The sequence below is a fragment of the Somniosus microcephalus genome, chromosome 14 (genome assembly GCF_052327205.1).
Source record: "Somniosus microcephalus isolate GS21.2 chromosome 14, FLI_Smic_1.0, whole genome shotgun sequence".
NCBI lineage: Eukaryota > Metazoa > Chordata > Chondrichthyes > Squaliformes > Somniosidae > Somniosus > Somniosus microcephalus.
In genome coordinates this window covers 119,583,170-119,604,804 of record NC_141000.1, presented here as the reverse complement: position 1 = coordinate 119,604,804, position 21,635 = coordinate 119,583,170, and positions in this window count along the sequence as shown.

The window sequence follows — 21,635 nt, the reverse complement described above, 5'->3', positions numbered from 1 at the left end:
AAAATGTAACACCTCACATTTAGCTGTGTTGAACTTCATTTGCCAATTATATGACCAGTCTGCAAGTTTATTAATGTCCTCCTGTAACTTGTTGCAGTCCTCCTCAGTATTGACTATCCCCCCCCCCAATTTGGTGTCATCCGCAAATTTAGAAATTGTGTTTTTGATTCCCAAGTCTAAATCATTAATGTAAATTGTGAACTACAGTGGTCCCAGCACTGATCCTTGTGGAACACCACTACCCACCTTCTGCCATTGTGAATAGCTACCCTTTACTCCCACTCTCTGCTTTCTGTCCTGAAGCCAGCCAGCAATCCATTCTGCTACTTGTCCCCTGACTCTGCATTCTCTGACCTTGTTCATCAATCTATTATGGGGTACCTTATTGAAGGTCTTTTGAAAATTCAAATAAATGACATCTACTGCATTACCATTGTTTACTCTCTCTGTTACCTCTTGAAAAAATTCAATAAGGTTGGTCAAGCAAGACTTTCCCTTTTGAAATCCATATTCATTATTATATTTTTGGTTTCTAGATGTTCTTCTATTTTCACTTTTTGTAGGGATTCTATTATTTTTCCTACCACCAATATTTGGCTGACTGGTCTATAATTCCCTGGACATGTTCTATCCCCCTTCTTAAATATCGGTATTACGTTAACTATCCGCCAGTCCTCTGGCATTATACCATTTTCTAATGAATTATTAAATATGCGTAGTAATGCCTCTGCTATCTCTTCCCTAGATTCTTTTAAAATGCGTGGATGCAATCCATCCCGACCAGGGGTTTTTTGAGTTTGATTAATTTATTTAATATATCCCCTTTTTTTATTTTAAATGCACTTATCTCATTACTAATCTCATCATTCAATGTCATGTCCAACTATTCTGTCTCCCTGGTAAATACGGAAGCAAAATAATGATTTAATATTTCTGCCATCTCTCTATTGTTACCTGTGGTATTATCCTGACTATCCCTTAATGGCCCTATTCTCATCCCAACCTTCCTTTTTTTTAAATTGATGTGCCTCTAAAATATTGTACTATTCAGGGGCATGTGACTACCATACCGAAAGAGAAGAGGGAAACCAGAAACCAAGCCATGGAGAGATTTGAACACAAGGATGAGAATTTTAAAATTGAAGCATTGCCGGAACAGGAGCCAATGTTGGTCAGTGAGCACAGGGGCGTGATATGTGAGTGGGACTTGGTGAGAGTCAGTGATTCCTGCCCATCATATTGGCGACTTAGGAGGCCCGTTAGTGCTCAAGAAACGGGCACTGTATGGCCAAATCTATCGGGCATTATCTGGACAATATCTCATTGCTGTTCTTGGATCTTGCTGTGCGCAAATTGGCTGCCGCATTTTCTACATTACAATAGTGGCTACACTTCAAAAGTACTTCATTGGCTGTAAAGTGCTTTGGGATGCCCTGAGGTTGTGAAAGGCGCTTTACAAATGCAAGTTATTTCTTTTCTTTTATGATCTGCCTTTCCAAATTACCGGCAGACTCTGTTTTTACTTGGAGTCCAACATGACGATGGATGAGCTTCTTCCCCTGTCACCGAGTCACTAATGTCTCCTGCCACTTAATCTTGGACGTCATGCCAAGCTAACAAGGCCTGCCAGCCAGTGATTGATGACAGAACACAATGTGTAGAGGGTGCTCACACACGCGTCTGGCCAGAAAACAAGCTGTACTTGTACAGAAAACCACAGGCTGTCCTAATTAGACAGCTGAAAAAATATCGCTCATGGGATAACTGGTAGAAATTACAATTGCAGTTGGTCTTGTGCAAACACTTAATGTTCCCATACCAAATTAATCTCCACCGTATTTAAACACAGGTCTTAAAGTGCTTAAAGACCTGCATTAAAATAGGACAGAAAAAGATCTGGTAATCATGTGTTTCTGCAGAAACAGGCCTGATCATAATTTTCACTCTTAAGCCACAAATCAAATAATTTAAAAAGAAAACTTACATATGAACAAAAATGTTATTAAGCAAAAAACGATGCGCATGTGTGTTCATTCAAAATGCTCAGAGGAACCGAAATGTCTCTATGCTCTGGCCAGCTTCCTGTGTGAACTAGTTACTTTGGGGGAAAAATCTGTCCCCTTAGCACCTCCCGTTAGTGCCAGTAGATGGCGCTAATGGGGCACTAGTTCAGTATCACCGGGGCGAGGCAAATCCAGCGCCGCACTCCAATTCCAGCCCCACCCGTAGCACCACCAGTAAGAGGTATCGCCGGGAACGTCAATGTCAGTGAGTGTGCAATGCACACTGACCGCCTGATTTGCAAAATTGATTCTCACCACTTATCTCACCACCTAGAGTAAACACTGACAGGGAGAGCTGGCGTGCAGCACCAGGAAGCCGGCTCCAGGGACGTTATTTAAAGGGATTATCAGTAATCACTCACAGCTGTCAGGTTAGTGCAGTTTCAGTGTTTTTGGTTAGTTTGCAACAGTTTCATTCAGTTTTTAAGGTTCTTTTGTATCAGGAGTCTTCTGGCAACTAAAAAGTAGATACATTTATTCTTCAAAGATCCAGACTGCTACACTTGGTAACATTAATGGGGGCTGTACTGGCGCCACCTCACCCTCCAGGATCTATGATGAAGGGAGTGTAGGCAGCGAGAAATACGGGAACATATGCGGAGAGACATCAAGGCCCTCATCAGGAGGCCTTACCCTCCGAGGGTATTCGAAGAGCACCACTCTCTCCTTTAATTAAGTGAGGAGCAGTGTGTTAGACGGCTCTGCTTCACCAAGGAGGTGGTCACAGAACTCTGCCACTTCCTACAACCAGACCTCCAGCCTCACACCAGGAGGACTTAAAACCCAGATCCCCTTTGCTCACTACATCCCCATCATTCCATCCCTCTCGCAGACCATATCACAGTGCAAAGCTGAAATGAGAGACACCACAAAAGAATGGTAAGCGAAGTAATAAATTTATCAAAAAGTAGTGGACACACATTTACACCAAAAATATTTATTTTCATCCTTGTGCAATCCCTTAGTGCCTGTCGTTACTGTGCCTTTTCCTGCTCTAGTGCTCCGATGAAGTGTTGGCCCAGTGGCTGCAGCAGGGCGGGTGGAAGGCTGCTAAGTGTCCATGCGGGAGACTTCAGATGGCCTTGCAGGACCTCCTCGACCAGCTCTGGACCTGGAAGAGCCGGCTGTAGGCTGCATCACCTCAGCATGGGCGGCAGCAGTCCGGGCTGGCTGGATGACAGGCAGCGACAAGGGCAATGGCAGGGTGGCAGTGGTGGGAGCAGGAATGCTGTCATCCTGAGAGAGGACAGCAGCTTCCTGCTCCACTGGCTCACTGCCACTCCCCCGGGGCAGCACCTCAGCATCCCTAACAATCTGTTGGAGCACAGATTGCTGGCCTGCTGTGACACCGTGAAAGCCCTGGTCGACGGTGGTAGACCCAGCCACGATGGCAGCAGTCAGAGCTTGTGTGGCAGCAAGCTGATACTGCCTGAGAGCAGTCTGAGATTGGATGCCACCAAGCATAGACTGTATTGCAGCACTAAGACATTGCGTCGCTTCCACCTGTGCTGCAATGGAAGCTGCCAGGTCGCCTATTACACGTGGCATCAGGTCTGGGTCACCACGGTCTCTCTGGGTTTTTATCATCCTTTGCAGACTGGCAATGATGGGCTCCACGGTGTGCACAGAGCTCTGTACAATGTTGGAGGCAGACTCCTCCACGCTCCTTACCATTGCCGAGAGACTCTCGGGCACCCTTGCCATTGCACTTATCATCTCCATGAGCATGCCCATCACCCTTCTTCTAAAGGCCTCCCCATTGAGGTCCTCATCTGAGTCCTGTGCAGCAGAACACGCATGCAAACGCACCCTCCGGGGAGCTGGCCCCCGAGCTACCCTCTCCCCCTGGCCTTGCTGCAGCCCACTCATCCCCAGTGCCTCACCCTGTTCAAATCCCACTACTATGCTAGCCTCTAAAGAACGCGTAGTGCCAGTATCTGAGCTGGTGCCTGCGGGTGAGACATGCAGTGATGCAGTGTGTTCTTCCTACTCCTCTTCTTCCAGCTCGCTCTCTGTGGTGCCCTCAGGGACAGGCCACTCAGGTGCTTACTGACACAAGAGTTGGGATAAGGTGAGGGGAAGGGAGCAGGAAGGGAGAAATGCAGCATACAGCATGATTAGCTGGAACGTGCGAAACGCTTATGATGCCACACTCCCGGCATGAAGCCTTGGTCAATGGAAGTGTGGATTGGAGAATCGGGTGCATCTGATTCGCTGCGCTCTCCATTTTCCAGTAATTAGTCACCAGAAAATCAACAACGCTGCAAATTTGGACCTCAGGAGTTTCCTGGTCATTGTTGATCATTAAAAAGAAAGAAAGACTTGCATTTCTACAGCGCTTTTCACGACCTCAGGATTCCTCAAAGCGGTTTATAGACAACTAGCTGGAGTGCCCGGCAGTGCCGAGGCTTTTTCGAGGGCATGTTGTTGTTGGAAGAGAGAGAGCGACTGGGGAGGAAGGGAGAGAGCGACTTGGGGGGAAGAGAGAGAGCGACTGGGGGGAAGAGAGAGAGAGCGACTGGGGGGGGAAGAGAGAGAGAGCGACTGGGGGGGAAGAGAGAGAGCGACTGGGGGGAAGAGAGAGAGCGACTGGGGGGGAAGAGAGAGAGCGACTGGGGGGAAGAGAGAGAGTGACTGGGGGGGAAGAGAGAGAACGACTGGGGGGAAGAGAGAGAGCGACTGGGGGGGAAGAGAGAGAGCGACTGGGGGGAAGAGAGAGCGCGACTGGGGGGAAGAGAGAGAGCGACGGGGGAAGAGAGAGCGCGACTGGGGGGAAGGGGGGGAAAGGGGAGGGGAGGGGGGGAAGGGAGGGGAGGAGGGGGAAGGAGGGGGGAAAGGGGGGAGGGGGGAATGGGAAAGGGGGGAAATGGGGAGGGGGAAGGGAGGAAGGGGGGATGGGGAAGGGGGGGAAGAAGGGAGGGGGGTGGAGGAGGGAGGGGGGAGGGGGGAGGAGGGGGGTGGAGGGGGGAGGGGGAGGGGAGGAGGGGGGGGAGGGGGGAGTCCCCGAGCCCCGCCCCCGATGTCCCGCCCCGCGATCTCCCGATGTCCCGCCCCCCGATCTCCCTATGTCTTGCCCCCCGATGTCCCACCCCCCCGATCTCCCGATGTCCCGCCCCGCGATCTCCTGATGTCCCGCCCCCCGATCTCCCAATGTCCCGCCCCCCGATCTCCCGTCCCCCGATCTCCCGGTGTCGCGAGCCCCGCCCCCCGATAGCCCCGCCCCCCGATTTCCCGAGCCCCGCCCCCCGCCCTCCCGAGCACCGGCCTCCCGCTCTCCGGAGCCCCGCCCTCCCGCTCTCCGGAGCCCCGCCCTCCCGAGCTAGTTTCAAGACCGCCGATTGCGGCTGTGAGAGACGGCCGGCGAGCCCGGTTGCCGGGGTAACCCTTCCCGCTCTCCAAGCCCCGCCCGAGATCCGCACTCCTGAGAGCCCCGCCCCCCCACCCGAGCCGGGAACAGAGAGAGACGCCGTGTCTCAGCTGCTCCTGCTGCGCGCGCACCCTGTGTATGTCCCGTGACCCTCGTGGCTGACGCCGTTGCCCTGGGTAACGTGACGACGGGGGGGCGCGGGGGCAGCTTAGCAGAAGCCGTGGGACAATTACCTAGCTCGGGCGTGGCTGGGCAGGAGAGGCCCAGGCTTTGAGGCCTAGGTTCTGAGGCCTTACAAAAACGGGGAAAGGTAGGAAAAAGAATCTTCAGGTTAGAGAAAATATTTACAAATGAATGAAGTTTTTTTAAAAGCAACTTAATAAAAGCAATTTTTTTTTACTGGAAATATAGGTTTGAAAAGAAAAACGCAGAAAGCGGGAAAAAGAATGGAATCAAGATGGCTGACACTCACCTCGGTTCAGAACAATAAGGCCCGCCCACACACGCACCGATTGGTCGACCGTCAGGTCACCGAAGCGTAGGATTGGTCAATCGTCCCGTCACTCGACTGTAGGAGGGCCCGCCCGCACGCGCCAGGAACCCGGCGTACGCTTGGTCGACCTCGACGTCACTGTCGCTAATGAGCGGATAATGAGATGCTAATGAGCAGAATTTTGAATGTTTTTTGGATACCGCGGGCGCAATTTTTGTCCGGCCAAAACGTAAATACGCCTATGACCGGTCCGTAATCGTAAGCTTTCTTTTGACGTGACGCGTGTGTAGGTACGCTCTATAACTTTCGAACGTATAGAGAACGGACAGACAGACAGAAAGACAGACAGACAGACAGACAGAAAGACAGACAGAAGAGGTCTTTTATATATATAGATGAAGTACCTTTGAAGTGTAGTCACTGTTGTAATGTAGGAAACGCATCACCCAATTTGTGCACAGCAAGCTCCCACAAACAGCAGTGTGGTAAGTGACCAGATAATCTGTTTTAGTGATGTTGGTTGTGGGGTAAATATTGGCCAGGGCACCTGGGAGAACTCCACTACTCTTCTTCAAAATAGTGCCAGTACCGTAGACTATTGCATATGGTACAGGATGCAAAGATTGCGAGTGTAAATCCCGCCAGGGCAAGTTGTAAAATTGAAGTCAATCAACCTTTTTCTTTAATTCATTCCCGGGATGTGGGCATCACCAGCAAGGCTGGCATTTATTGCCCAACTATAGTCGCCCAAAGTGGTTTTGAGAGCAGTTAAGAGTCAACCATGTTGGTGTGGGACTGGAGTCACATATAGGCCAGACCGGGTAAGGACATTCATGAACCAGTTGGGTTTACACCAATCCGACAGCTTCGTGGTCACTTTTACTGATACCGGCATTTTATTTCCAGATTTTTTAAAGTGAACTCAAATTCTCAGACTACTCGGGTGGGATTTGAACTCATGTTCTCTGGATTACCAGTTCTGGACAAACAGAAAACAGAGAGTCCGGATAAATGGGTTGTTTTCAGGTTGGCAGGCTGTAACTAGTGGGGTGCCACAGGGATCAGTGCTGGGGCCTCAACTATTTACAATCTATATTAATGACGTGTATGAAGGGCCCGAGTGTAATGTAGCCAAATTTGCTGATGATACAAAGATAGGTGGGAAAGCAAGTTGTGAGGCGGACACATAGGGCTGGATTTTCATTGAGGAGTCAGGTAGGAGGCGGGACTACAACTTTCGTGGTTGTAGTCCCGCCTCCATCGAGTTCTAGCCAAACCACGCGATTTTGACTTGATTGACCTTGTTGAGCCCGCTGGGCGGGCTCAGCAGGCCAATTAAGGGCCACCCGACAACAGGTGACGTCACAGATTGATATTTCATCTGTCAAGACCTTTTGACAGATGAAATACCAGCGTTTCACAGCTGTTTGAAGCTGTCAAACACTGAAAATCTGTACTCCAAGTTAATTCCTTCCTCTCAGGATGATGTAGAGATCTCCCCAGAACAGAAAGCTGAATGCTGAAATTTTTGACAGCTCGCAGCCATTCTGCTTCCTGTGCCGGTGAGATGAGGGACTCCCAAGACCTGAAGGAAGGAAGGCTGTAAAGGTAAGTAAAAGTATGTAAAACTTCTTTAAGCACTGTACACACACCAAACACACTTACCTTTGCACTCATGCACCCATCACTCACCTGAACACCGGACATCTCGACCCCTCCAAGCCCTTCATCCCGACAGTCCACCTCCTCTAACTTGGTGTGGTTTGGAGCCGTCGGGAATCTCACACTTCAACATTAAAAATAGGAATTAGGCTAAAAAGTTAATTGGCACTAATCCCCTTCCTGCCTCGGGGAGGCGGGTCCCAGTGCGGGTCGGGTACCTGCCTCCTTTGAAACTGGCATGGAGGCGGGTTGGGGGCGGGATGGAGTCGGGACCCCCGATTTCAGGATTTTAACCCCCCACACACCTCCAATCCCGCCTCCATGGCCCAATGAAAATCTTGCCCAAAGAGTCTGCAAAGGGATATAGACAGGTTAAATCAGTGGGCAAAAATTTGGCAGATGGAGTATAATGTGGGAAAATGTGAGGTTATCCACTTTGATAGGAAGAATAAAAAAGCAAAATATTATTTTAAAAAATGGAGAGACTACAGAATGCTGCAGAACAGAGGGATCAGGGTGTCCTCTGTAGGGGGGCATCCTTTACCTGGTTTACGGTAATTTACCTGGTCAGGCAGCCCTTTTTTCCACTGCACTGTGACCAATTCCAATCAACGGTTTCGAATCGCTAAACCCCTCCTTCCAGTTCTGACTGGAGGAACTTATAATTAAGGATATATTAAAACGGACAAATGGTCTGGATGCAAGAAAGTCAAATTTTATTAAAACTAAAGAAACTACACCACACGATCAAAGTAATCACGGTAAAATTGCTTAAATAGGGGAGGAAAAACAGACACAACGAGGGAAATCGACTAAAATATAATTCTAACGAAATCCCCACTTTAGTCCCACCCCTAAGCCTATCCTAAGTCGCCTTGTGGAAGGCCAGAAAAATATATGCTCACCACTGCAGTGCCAGCTCTGTGTCCCACGAGATCTTCACTGCCCTGAAGTAAAGAAACACCCCAGTGTTTTAAAAGTAAACTGCTGGTGTTTTACTTCTTCAGACAGACTCCACGCTGTAGAGGGCACACGGAGGCAAGCCAGAGAGAGAGATGCCTCTGAGAAGCTATCTCTTATACCTCAATTTTGGGGCCAAAACGTTCCCGCCCAGATCCGGAAGTTTCTGGGCTAAAACAAAAGGGATCCAACTGTCCCCATTGTCCAGTAATGGGTGATTCAAACCCATTCAATTTTAAACTGTTCCTTTTCTCAGTTTAAGTGTCTTACTTAAATGTGAATGGGCTTTCCAATAAAGCTGCAGTGATTTGAATGTGTTCTTGATTGTCTGTGACGGGCCATCGAACCATCTCCATTCATCCTGATGGGTTTTGAATGGAGTTGTATTACTATGTAAACAGAAACCCATTATCTTGTGGTCACTGAAACCGCAGTCAAGTGGTTTAATCCCTTGTGCAAACATCCTTGTAGCAGTTTCTGTAAACAAATCGATTGTCTCTGCAGGGAGGGAACCTCCCTTTGATTGATAGATTTGACTGCCATCTTTGATCCTCCCCTTTTCACAGACATACACGAGCTGCTTCCAAGTCCTTTGTCCTTGGCCATGCTTTCTGATGGCCATTTTTATCCCTGGGCAATTTAAACCGTTCAAAACTCAAGAGTACATCCTTTAATAAAATGTACAATCTTAAAGTGTGCAATTTTCACAAAGTTCTTTGATTCCAGTGTCCAAGCGCTGCCCAGCCCACGAGCTTTTAACGCAGCCTTTTTTTTCCAGTTCTGGGTATGTTTTAAAACATTGTCCAACCCAGAGACAATTTAAATCACACAAGTCTTCGTCCACGATGTGGATTAATATTTCCCGCTCTTCGGGGGCTGAGGGGATTTTGCGAACCCCTACACCTCGTACATGAAACACAAAAAGTTAGCATGCAGGTACAGCAAATAATTACAATGGCAAATGGAATATTGGCCTTTATTGCAACGGGGATCTAGTATAAAATTAGGGAAATCTTGCTACAACTGTACAGGGCATTGGTGAGGCCACACCTGGAGTACTGCGTACAGTTTTGGTCTCCTTATTTAAGGAGGGATATACTTGCATTGGAGGCAGTTCAGAGAAGATTCACTAGGTTGATTCCTGAGTTGAAGGGGTTGTCTTATGAGGAGTTTCGAAGAATGAGAGGTGATCTTATTGAAACGTATAAGATTCCGAGGGGGCTTGACAGGGTAGATGCAGGGAGGATGTTTCCCCTCGTGGGGGAATCTAGAACTAGGGGGCATAGTTTCAGGATAAGGGGTCGTCCATTTAAAACGGAGATGAGGAGGAATTTCTTCTCTCAGAGGGTCGTGAATCTTTGGAATTCTCTACTCCAGAGAGCTGTGGAGGCTGAGTCATTGAATATATTCAAGGCTGAGATAGATATTTGAAAAAGAGGAGAGCCAAGGGTTATGGGGAGCGGGCAGGAAAGTGGAATTGAGGCCATGATCAGATCAGCCATGATCTTATTGAATGGCGGAGCAGGTCGTAGGGCCAAAATGGCCTACTCCTGCTCCTATTTCTTATGTTCTTATGTAACAGCTACTACACTACTGTACTCCTTATAGCTGGTGATTTGTTGGCTGGCACATGAAAGCTGCCGGATTGTTGTTAAAAACCCAACTGTTTCACGAATGTCCTTCAGGGAAGGAAAACTGACACCCTGCCCTGTTCTGGCCTACATGTGACTCCCATCCCCCATTTTGTGGTTCACTCTTAATGTGCTCAGGACAACTAGATTTGAGTGATAAATGCTGCCTCGCCAGATCAGAAGAACAAATTTTGAAAAAGCACTGTGCCTGTCAGTAACATGGCTTCTACCGCATGTGGGACTGCAAGATTAACTAATTCAAACTGAGCAGCTTAACTACAGAGGTTTCAGTCTCAGAATAAGGGGTCGGCCATTTAGGACTGTGATGAGGAGAAATTTCTTCACTCAGAGAGTGGTGAATCTTTGGAATTCTCTACCTCAGAGGGCTGTGGAGGCTCAGTCGTTGAGAATATTCAAGACAGAGATTGATAGATTTTTGGATATTAAGGGAATCAAGGGACATGGGGAGCGGCGAGAAAGTGGAGTTGAGGGTAGAAGATCAGCCATGATCTTATTGATTGGTGGAGCAGGCTCGAGGGGCCGAATAGTCGACTCCTGCTCCTATTTCTTATGTTCTTATGTTTCTGAAAAAGACCTTGTTGTGGGGGTGAAATTTATCTTCTCACACTAGAGGAGGAGATACATCTGTGCACTATATATAACTGTAAATGTGTTGTGAATACATGGTGCATCAAATGGGATTTAATATATGGTGCTAGCTGGAGTCTGTTCTGTGCTGAAAACTAATGCACAACCGAGTGACTTATTCTGAAGCGTATACAGTGCTGAACTCACTAATGAACCACATAATAACTATAAAAACAGCCCGCGGTGTGACAGTCCAGCTGTGCAAGGCACGATCGCTGTGAGAAATGGAGGGAGGGTGCTGAAGACGTAATCCAAGATTTACAGATGAGGATGTGCACATTGTAGTAAACAGTGTGAGGGCTGGGCGTTGTGACCTCTGCTTGATGGGAAGGACACCATGCCCAGAGGACCAAGGGAACAAGGGAGGCCTGTTATGAATCTTATGAACCATGAAGAAAGACTCATGAAATAACACTGGACGGCCAGCTGGTGGCGCCATCCAAGGAGTATAAATACTCAGGCATGGGCCCAGCTTGCCCAGGACATTTTGTAAACAGGAACTAGTGAAAGATAACTAGACCTCCATGTTTTGAAACAAGGTGATTAAAGCCTTGCTTTATACTCGAACCAAGTGCGTAGTGAGTTTTATTATGTCAAGGCCTTTGCATGAGAGGTCAACCTTGGGTCATACCGGGAAAGGCCGGATAGATATCTGGAAGAAGGTGCCGGACTTGACGTAATGGGGTGAGCAATGAGAACAAGGGGTCTGTCACAGATGGAGGCCGTCAAACTACGCAGGGAGTCAATCTAAACTACGTGTGTTAGGCCAATTTGTTGGAATAGTTCAGGACCTGAAATGATCCAGCAACCAGCTGCAAATGCAACTCAAAGGAAAGGAAAGAATATGGCTGAGAACTAGTAGAGCAGGATCAGAAAATGAAGAACCTAGAAGAATAAAATTGAGGAAAGATTGGCATGAATCATTTACAGGAACAGCAGTCTCAGGAATTTTCTGCCAGGTACATGTATAAAAGTGCGCTGCGACCAAAGATATACAGCATCAAATATTTCCTGATTTAACGCATACTAATCTTCTCCTTACAAGAAGAGGCTGCCTCCAACAGATGGGATCATGAGATGCAGGAGCTCAATAGGCCACATCCCTCATCCCCTTTGAGACATTATTATGTAGGTCATTGGTTAAGAAGCTCTGGGAAAGGACTATGCTCCAGAATAAAAGTAGGGAAGTCTTGCTACAGCTGTACAGGGTATGGGTGTGTACCATCTACAAGATGCACTACAGCAACTTGCCAAGGCTTCTTCGGCAGCACCTCCCAAACCTCCCAAACCTCTAAAACCCAGAAGGACAAGGGCAGCAGGCGCATGGGAACACCATCACCTGCAAGTTCCCCTCCAAGTCACACACCATCCTGACTTAGAAGTATATTGCCGATCCTTCATCGTCACTGGGTCAAAATCCTGGAACTCCCTCCCTAACAACACTGTGGGAGCACCTTCACCATGTGGACTGCAGCGGTTCAAGGAGGTGGCTCACCACCACCTTCTTAAGGGAAATTAGGGATGGGCAATAAATGCTGGCTTTGCCAGCGATGCCCACATCCCAGGAATGAATTTTTAAAAATCTGGGGGTATTATTAGCTCAACACACTAATGACTCAATAAGTCTCCACGGCACAGTCTTAGGACATAACATGAACCATGTTATCTATTTACTTGCACAGAAAATAATCAAGATATAGATATATCCATGAGATAATTATAAATGTACATGGTTACTTTATCATAGAATCATAGAATGATGCACCACAGAAGGAGGCCATTCGGCCCATTATGCCTGTGCCGGCTCTTTGGTAGAGCTCTCCAATTAGATCCAATTAGTCCCACTCCCCCTGCTCTTTCCTCATAGCCCTGTAATCTTTTTCCCTTCAAGTATTTATCCAATTGGTTCTTTTGCTAATTACCTTAATTCTGTGTCCTTTGGTTACCATCCCTTCTGCCACTGGAAACTTCTTTAATCATCTTAAACACCTCGATTAGATCACCTCTCAGTCTTCTATACTCCAGGGAATACCAGCCTCATCAATGCAACCCTCCTGTCCTCATAATTTAACACTTTTAGCCCCGGTATTGTTTTGGTGAATCTGCACTGCACCCCTTCCAATATATCCTTCCCAAGGTGCGGTGCCCAGAACTTATTAGCTTTTTGTTAACCAAAGGTATTAGGGGATATGGGCCAAAGGTGGGTACAGGAAACTTTCGATTTACCGGCACCTAAATAACCGGAAATGTCGGTTAACCGGCAAAATTCAGGAGTAGGTTTTACTTCATATTTATTTGCCTTCTTCCATCTGTTGCTGTGCAAGGGTGTGGTTGCAGCTGTTGCTAAGCTACAGAGACGCTTGAAACTTGTGTTCATTGTTCTACAGTTGTTGCTAAGCAACAGGGTTTGTTGCTTTATATGGAGCTGTCAGCTCTCCCTATCTTTTACTATAGCGTTCGGTTATCCGGAATTTTTGATGAACTGGCACCACGTCGGTCCCGTCCGTGCCGGATAAAAAAAAGTTTCCTGTACATGGAAGTAGGTCGCAGATCAGCTGTGATCTAATTGAATGGCAGAACAGGCTCAAGGGGCTGAATGGCCTACTCCTGTTCCTACATTCCTATGTTAACGCAGTACTCTAAATGGAATATAACCAGAGCTTTATATAACTGTAAGATAACTTCTGCCCCTTTGTACTCCAGCCCCCTTAAGATAAGGCCAACATTCCATATGCTAATACAAAAAGAAAATACTGCAGATGCTGGAAATCTGAAATAAAAACAGAAAATGCTGGAGAAACTCAGCAGGTCAGGCAGCATCTGTGAAGAGAGAAACAGAGTTAACGTTTCAGGTCGATGATCGTTCGTCAGAACTGGAAAAAAGCAGGAAAAACAAATACGGAATCAGACATGTGTTTAAGTTGCAAGTGTCTCGCTTAAGTCGCTTGGTATACTTCACCTGAATTACTCTAGAAATCTGCTGCAATTGCCACACAATGAAAAGCGATGAAGATTATTGAGAACTAGTACAGCAGGCTAAAAAAGGACAATCCAGGAAATCGAAGGTTGTCAAACATTATCCACAGATACCAGCTGACAATTCCAACGCGTCTGTCTCCATTGGCAAGCAGCCTCCCGGAGCTAGTGGAGGACGAGCTATTCCTGGAACACAAGAGGGACCATCTGGGTCAGCTGCCTGAGCGAGGTAGCCAGCTGAATCACAAATAGTCTCCACACCTACTCCTCCTAGTAGAATATTACGTAGGAGCAGCTGTGTAGAAATACTATGGTGCATCAGTTCATGTCCCACAGTGGGTGGTCCAGGCCACGGAAGCGACTGCAATCATTTTTTCCCCCCCAAATCTGCTTATGTACAGTGGCTGGATTGAAAGGGCCAGCTACTGAACCAAAACTAGACAAGAAAACTTTATTTGTAGGAAAATAAGAATTGCTAGATGAAGAAAGACCAAGACCAAGAAAGACAAAGACCACCTGGCTTGCCTTCTACCTACCTGGGAGTCGCCTGATACAACGATAATGGAGCTTTGTTACAACCATGATTCTCATAAGCTATGGATGTCATGGGCTGTCCTTGTAAACCATGCATTGATATGCATGATCCTTCATTGGTGACCATTTGGACTTTCATCCAGTGACATTCCTTTCCGCAGTATGCCGTACATTTATTTCAATTTGGCGTTAAATGCTACGCAAGAGAGCCCCAGGTGGGCAGAGGAAACACTTCAAGGACACCCTCAAAGCCTCCTTGAAAAAGTGCAACATCCCCACCGACACCTGGGAATCCCTGGCCCAAGACCGCACAAAGTGGAGGAGAAGCATCCGGGAAGGCGCCGAACACCTCGAGACTCTTCGCCGGGAGCAAGCGGAAGCCAAGCGCAAACAGCGGAAGGAGCGCACGTCAACCCAAGCACCCCACCCACCCGCCCCTTCAACCACCGTCTGCCCCACCTGTGACAGAGACTGTAGATCCCGCATTGGGCTCATCAGTCACCTGAGAACTCATTTTTAATGTGGAAGCAAGACATCCTCGGTTCCGAGGGACTGCCTAAGAAGAAGATTATGTTGAAAGACCATAAGATTCAGTCAGTGACAGCCTCTACCCTGGAAGAGTCATAGCTTTTGAAAAGCTCTGGGGCCTCTCCTGCTGCTGATTGTAATACATTCACCAGCAATTTTTGAAACAAGTCTCCTGTTACCCGGGTAATGCAAGGAGCAAATTCCTAGCTGACTGAACCATGTTAAAGTTCCTGCCATTAGCTGGAAGGAACCTGTGGCCAAATAAAGTTGGGTAGCATTGTCACTTTTACTGCTACTGGTGCCAAGATACTTGGAATCATAGAATCATAGAATGGTTAAAGCACGGAAGGAGGCCATTCGGCCTGTCGAGCCCGTGCCGGCTCTCTGCAGGAGCACTTCAGCTAGTCCCACTCCCTCACCCTTTCCTTGTAGCCCTGCAAATTTCTTTCCTTCAGGTACTTATCCAATTCCCATTTGAAAGCCATGATTGAATCTGCCTCCACCACTCTCCCAGGCAGTGCATTCCAGATCCTAACCACTCGCTGCATAAAAATGTTTTCCTCATGTCGCCTTTGGTTCTTTTGCCAATCACCTTAAATCTGTGTCCTCTGGTTCTCGACCCTTCTGCCAATGGGAACAGTTTCTCTCTATCTACTCCGTCCAGACCCCTCATGATATTGAACACCTCTACCAAATCTCCTCTCAATCTTCTCTGCTCTAAGAGGAACAATCCCAGCTTCTCCTTACTATCCACATAACTGAAGTCCCTCATTCCTGGAATCATTCTTGTAAATCTTTTCTGCACCCTCTCTAAGGCCTTCACATCCTTCCCAAAGTGCAGTGCCCAGAACTGGACACAATACACCAGTTGAGGCTGAACCAGTGTTTTATACAGGTTCATCATAATTTCCACGTTTTGTACTCTATATCTCTATTCATGAAGCCCAGGATCCCATAAGCTTTTGTAACCGCTTTCTCAACCGGCTCTGCCACCTTCAATGATTTGTGTACATATACCTCCGGATCTTTCTGTTCATGCACCCTCTGTGAATGGAGTCAGCCTTGGCTCACTGGTAGCACTCTTAGTCAGAAGGTTGTGTGTTCGAGTCCCTCTCCAGAGACTTGAGCACATAATTGAGACCAATGCTCAAGTGCAGTCCTGAAGGAGTGTAATATGTCTGCCCAAATATGGGAATAAACCATGTGAGGTATTTCACATTATTTGTGTGTTAGCAATAGTGGAAATGCGTGCGCAATGGGTCTATGATCTTATGATGCATGCTCACTGCATGCAAGATACAATGCCATGGAACAATCAGTCAAAATAAACCAGGGGCCTTGATTAAACATGGGTGGAATTGTGGAAAATCTTCCTGCCCCCAAACCGATGGGATTAAAAGCAGAATTTGTCCTATTCAGTCAAAATAAACTAGTAGCCCAGGAGGTGAAGAGCTTTGCCTCAATGGATAGCACTCGTGCATTTGAGTCAGAAAGTTGAGGGTTCAAGTCCCACTCCAGAGACTGGAGCACATAATCTAGACTGACACTCCCAGTGCAGTACTGCGGGAGCGCTGCACTATTGGAGGTGCCTTCTTTCGGATCTACTCGGGTGAACGTAAAACAGCCCATGGCACTATTCCGAAGAAGAACAGGGGAGTTGTCCTGGGCCAATATTTATCACTGAAGCGCAGATTATCTGGTCACGTTGCTGTTTGTGGGACCTTGCTGTGCGCAGATTGACTGCTGCATTTCCTACAATAAAAGAATGACTACACTTAAAAAAAGACTTAATTGGCTGTAAAGTGCTCTGTGATGTCTTGAGGTCATGAAAGGCGCTATATAAATGCAAGTTCTTTTTTTAGCGGAAGAAGGAGGAAGCAAAGAAAGGGGATAAAAATGACGAAAGCTCATCGACCAGAAACGTTGATTCTGTTTCTCTCTCCACCGATGCTGCCTGGCCTGCTGAGTTTTTCCAGCGTTTCCTGTTGTTATTACATAAGGGGATAAAAATGTTCTTTTGGAATTTATTCTGGCTTGTCCTTGGTTTGAGGATTAAGATGCAGCTGCAAAAAACTCTTAAACGTTCTTGGCATCGACACAGAGGTTTGGGCCGAAGCTGTAACATCTCCACGTGGTGCTGGTGCTGTCACAATCGTGCACTGGGCTGGCAAGCTGGCCCTCTCATTCTAATTAGTAGCGAATTAAGGTCAATTGAGTGCCACGGACTCCTGTGCATTAGCTGACAATTTTTCCACATTAAAATCCATCTGTCATCTCCAAGCCCATTTATTTAATTTGTCCGGATCCATTTGAAAGCTATCAATCTCCTGTGTGCTGGCCACCCATCCATAAAACCTTGGTACCATCAGCAGTACTGCAGCAATGCCAGAAGGTTATGTTTATGAATCGTATAAACAATGAGGACCCCGAGCAGAGCCCTGTGGACCTCCACTAGCCACTCAGCCCCGAGTACGTCCTTGGCCATGTTCCATCGTTTTCTGTTTTCTTTCGCCAAGGCCAGTGTTTAACCCAGAAAGGCAATTTGCCACTAATTCTTTGTTATCTTTTCGGTGGCTTAGATAGAGAAAGCCCAAAATGCCTTCTGAAAATCCCAGTATCCTGGCTCAGGTTTTCCACTCAAGCTAGGCTTGGCTCCGGGGCTTAATTTGAGCGGAACTCTTCGGGAAATTCTTCAAAAGTCACTCGGTACAGTCGATTCTCGCCTCCGTCACTTCCAGTGTCTTTATACCCCAGGTCTGCCCAAATATGGCTGGGCCTCTTATAATTAGATGCGCGAGGTATTTCTCGAAGTTTGGGCCTTAGCAATGAAAGGAAGAACTTTCATTTCTACAGCGCTTTTCACAACCTCAGGACGTCCCAAAGCACTTTACTGCCAATGAAGTACTTTTTGAAGTGTACTCACTGTTTTAATGTAGGAAACATGACAGCGAAATCGTGCACAGCAAGTTCCCACAAATAGCAATGAGATAATGACCAGATAATCTGTTTGTGTTTCCTAAAAGTTGCTGGGCAGGGGGATGGTGGTAAAGGTTTTGGACTGGCAGAAATCATTGACTCCCCTTAGAATGGTCCTTTTGAGGCTGGTAAGTAGGATGCAATTTGAAGCACCTTCCAGAACAGGGACAAGGTCGGTGGGGGGGCGGTGGGGAGAGGGAATTTTCACTGACGCGGGCAGAAAGCTGGTGGTTGTAGATGGGCCGCCCGTTGTTGACCCTGTCCGATTTTCCTTTTCATTATCACGGAAATTCACGCAGGCTGTTTTTTATCTCTCGATTTTTTAAAACTGAAATCATTGCCTGATTTACAGTACATTTTTTACATGGCACTTACAGGAGCATGCACTGTTGTCATGAGTCTTGCCATTAATTTTAACATTGGCTGAATAGTTTTCCATGTCATGAGGGACGAGGGTCTGGCCAGGGCCTCCATTCTACCCTGCAGCTCAACCATCCTCTCGATGGACACTCCATCAATAAAATTTTCCACCTCCTTCTCTGTGGAGATGAACTGAGATTGTACTATGTCTCCAACTGTGTTTCTGAATCATTTATCGTCAAGTTCCTCTTCAATATTAACTTTTTGACCCATTTACTAAAGACGTTCCAATTTCTTTTGACCTTAGAAAAATGTCACTAGTTTCATTTATAGATATTGTAAAATCATGACATACAGAAAGAACAAACTTATATTTACATATTGCCTTTCATGGCCTCAGGATGTCCCAAAGTGCTTCATAGATAATGAAATGTAGTCACTGTTATCATGTAGGGAATCACCGCAGCCAATCTGTGCACAGCAAGCTCTCGCAAACAATAATTAGATATATGATCAGTTCATCTGTTTTAGTGATGTCAATTGAGCGATAAATGTTGGCTAGCACACTGGGAGAACTTCCCTGCTTCAATTAAATTTTCTTCAATTAAATATTGGGAAGACTGAAGCCATTGTTTTCGGTCCCGCCACAAACTCCGTTCCCGAGCCACTGACTCCATCCCTCTCCCTAACATCTGTCTGAGGCTGAACCACACTGTTCGCAACCTTGGTGTCATATTTGACCCTGAAATGAGTTTCTGACCACGTATCCGCAGCATAACAAAGACCACCTAATTCCACTTCCTTAACATCACCAGTCTCCGCCCTTGCCTCAGCTCATCCGCTGCTAAAACCCTCATCCATGCCTTTGTTACCTCTAGACTTGACTATTCCAATACACTCCTGGCTGGCCTCCCACATTCTACCCTACGTAAACTTGAGGTCATCCAAAACTCGGCTGCCCGTGTCCTAACTCGCACCAAGTCCCATTCACCCATCACCCCTGTGCTCGCTGACCTACACTGGCTCCCGGTCCAGCAACGCCTTGATTTAAAATTCTCATCCTTGTTTTCAAATCCCTCCATGGCCTCACCCCTCCCTATCTCTGCAATCTCCTTCAGCCCCACAACCCCCCGAGATATCTGCGCTCCGCTAATTCTGCCCTCTTGAGCATCCCTGATTATAACCGCTCAACCTTTGGTGGCCGTGCCTTCCGTTGCCTAGGCCCTAAGCTCTGGAATTCTCTGCCTAAGCCTCTCTGGCTCACTACTTCTCTTCCCTCCTTTAAGACGCTCCTTAAAACCTACCTCTTTGACCAAGCTTTTGGTCACCTGCCCTAATTTATCCTTATATGCTCCGTGTCAAAGTTTTTGTCTTATAATACCCCTGTGCCGCGCCTTGGGATGTTTTGCTACTTTAAAGGCGCTATATAGATACAAGTTGTTGTCATTGTTGCTTGTTTAATTAGTTGGAACTTTTATAGCCATCTGAGAAAGCCTTGGTTTAACGTCTCATCCAAAAAACAGCACCTCCAACAGTGCAGCTCCCCCTTGGTACTGCACTAGAGTGTCAGCCCAGATTAGGTGCTCAAGTCTCTGGAGTGGAGCTGGAATCCACAACCTTCCGAGGCAGAGGCAAGAGTGCCAAGGCTGACACTTTGGCCAGAATTTTCTGGGGTCCACGTGGGCGGGAATGGAGGCGAGTCAGGTGGGAATTTTAAAAGAGTGGGAGCAAGTCGGGAACCCGCCATCATCCCGCCCCCACGCGTCTTTTCCTCGAGCGTGTTTGACGGTGCGGCAACGATCCAACCGGCAGAGGCGGACGGCCTAATTGAAACTTTGTTTCAGACAGTTAAGAGCCTTTTTCCCCCTACATTTCAAATTTCCCTGCATGGACATGGGACTGACGCAGCTTGGGAAGCACATCTGTCAACCTGAGGCGGGAGTTGAGTGGCCATTGCTCCAGCTGATTACTTGACAGCATCAAATGTAATTTAAAAGCTCCCACCTGACAGCTGGTCACTTTCCCTCGGCAGAAGCTGTTGCTGACTGCATTGCCAGCACAGATTGAGCTTTCTGCAGGCTGCAAGTCTTTCCAGCAAAGTCTCCATCCAGTGTCACCTCATTGGCAGAAAATCTCTCACCATTGACAGATTGCTTCTGTCAACTCTACTTGACCTGTCATCTCTTCCATGAGCTTGGGTGCCGTTTATACTGTCTCACCTTGGTCCTCAGAATCTGACCACAATCAGCCCCAACACCAGCAGCACCAGGCACACCAGCAGCACCAACAACAACACCACCAACCTTCTCCTCAATGCCCTAATGCGGCACAGGGCAGAAGGCATCAGCGCAGAGCTGCACTGTGCCGGAGGCGATACCCCCAACACAGGGTATACAGGCAGAGGATGAACTTCCTCAACATGATGAAGCAGCAGTGACAAAGGAGGCACAGGCATTTGTGCATTGCTGGAGGAAGACCTGCTGCCCAGAGGTGGACACGCCTTACCAATGGCTGTCAAAGTCACCAGCGCCCTCAACTTCTTCACCTCAGGCTCCTTCCAGGGATCTGCAGCAGACATTTGTGGGATCTCGCTGTTGGCCACCCATAGATGCATCACACAGGTCACCAATGCCCTCTTTGACAAGTCAGCCCATTATATCGACTTTGGCACTGATGAAGCCAGTGATACTGAGTGGGCGCTTGGCTTTGCCACACTGGCTGGCTTCCCACGGGTGCAGGGCATCAGCGACTGCACACATGTGGCCATCAGGGCACCCCATCATCACCCGGGAGTGTTTGTGAACTGCAAGGGCTTCCACTCGCTCAACGTGCAGCTGGTCTGCAACCATAGGAAGGTCACCATGCTTGTGTGTGCCAAATTCGCTGGTAGCTGTCATGACTCTTTCGTCCTTCGCCAGTCCACCCTCCCTCAGCTCTTCGCACTGCCAAACAGACTTTTTGTCTGGCTGCTTGGAGACAAGGGCTAGCCACTGAAGACATGGCTCATGACACCCTTAAAGAGGCCAAGTACTGAGGCCGAGGACAGATATAATGACCGCCACATGTCCACCAGATGTGTCATAGAGCAGACAATAGGCATGCTGAAAATGCGATTCAGATGTCTTGACAGATCTGGAGGAGCCCTTCAGTATGCACGAGCCAGGGTCTCCAGAATCATCGTGGTCCACTGCGCCCTGCACAACATAGCACAGCAGCAAGGATTAGCGCTGCATAAGGAGCAAGGCACTGAGCGCACAGCCTCTTCAGAGGAGAAGGAGCAGGAGGAGGAGGAGGAGGAGGGCCATCAGCAGGAAGACGAGGAGGAACAGGAGCTAGAGGAACCTGCGGTGCAGATGGCACCAGCACTCGAGCACATTGCTACCCAGGAGGCCAAGGATGGCCTCATCATGGCCAGATTTACTTAACTTTACGCAGTA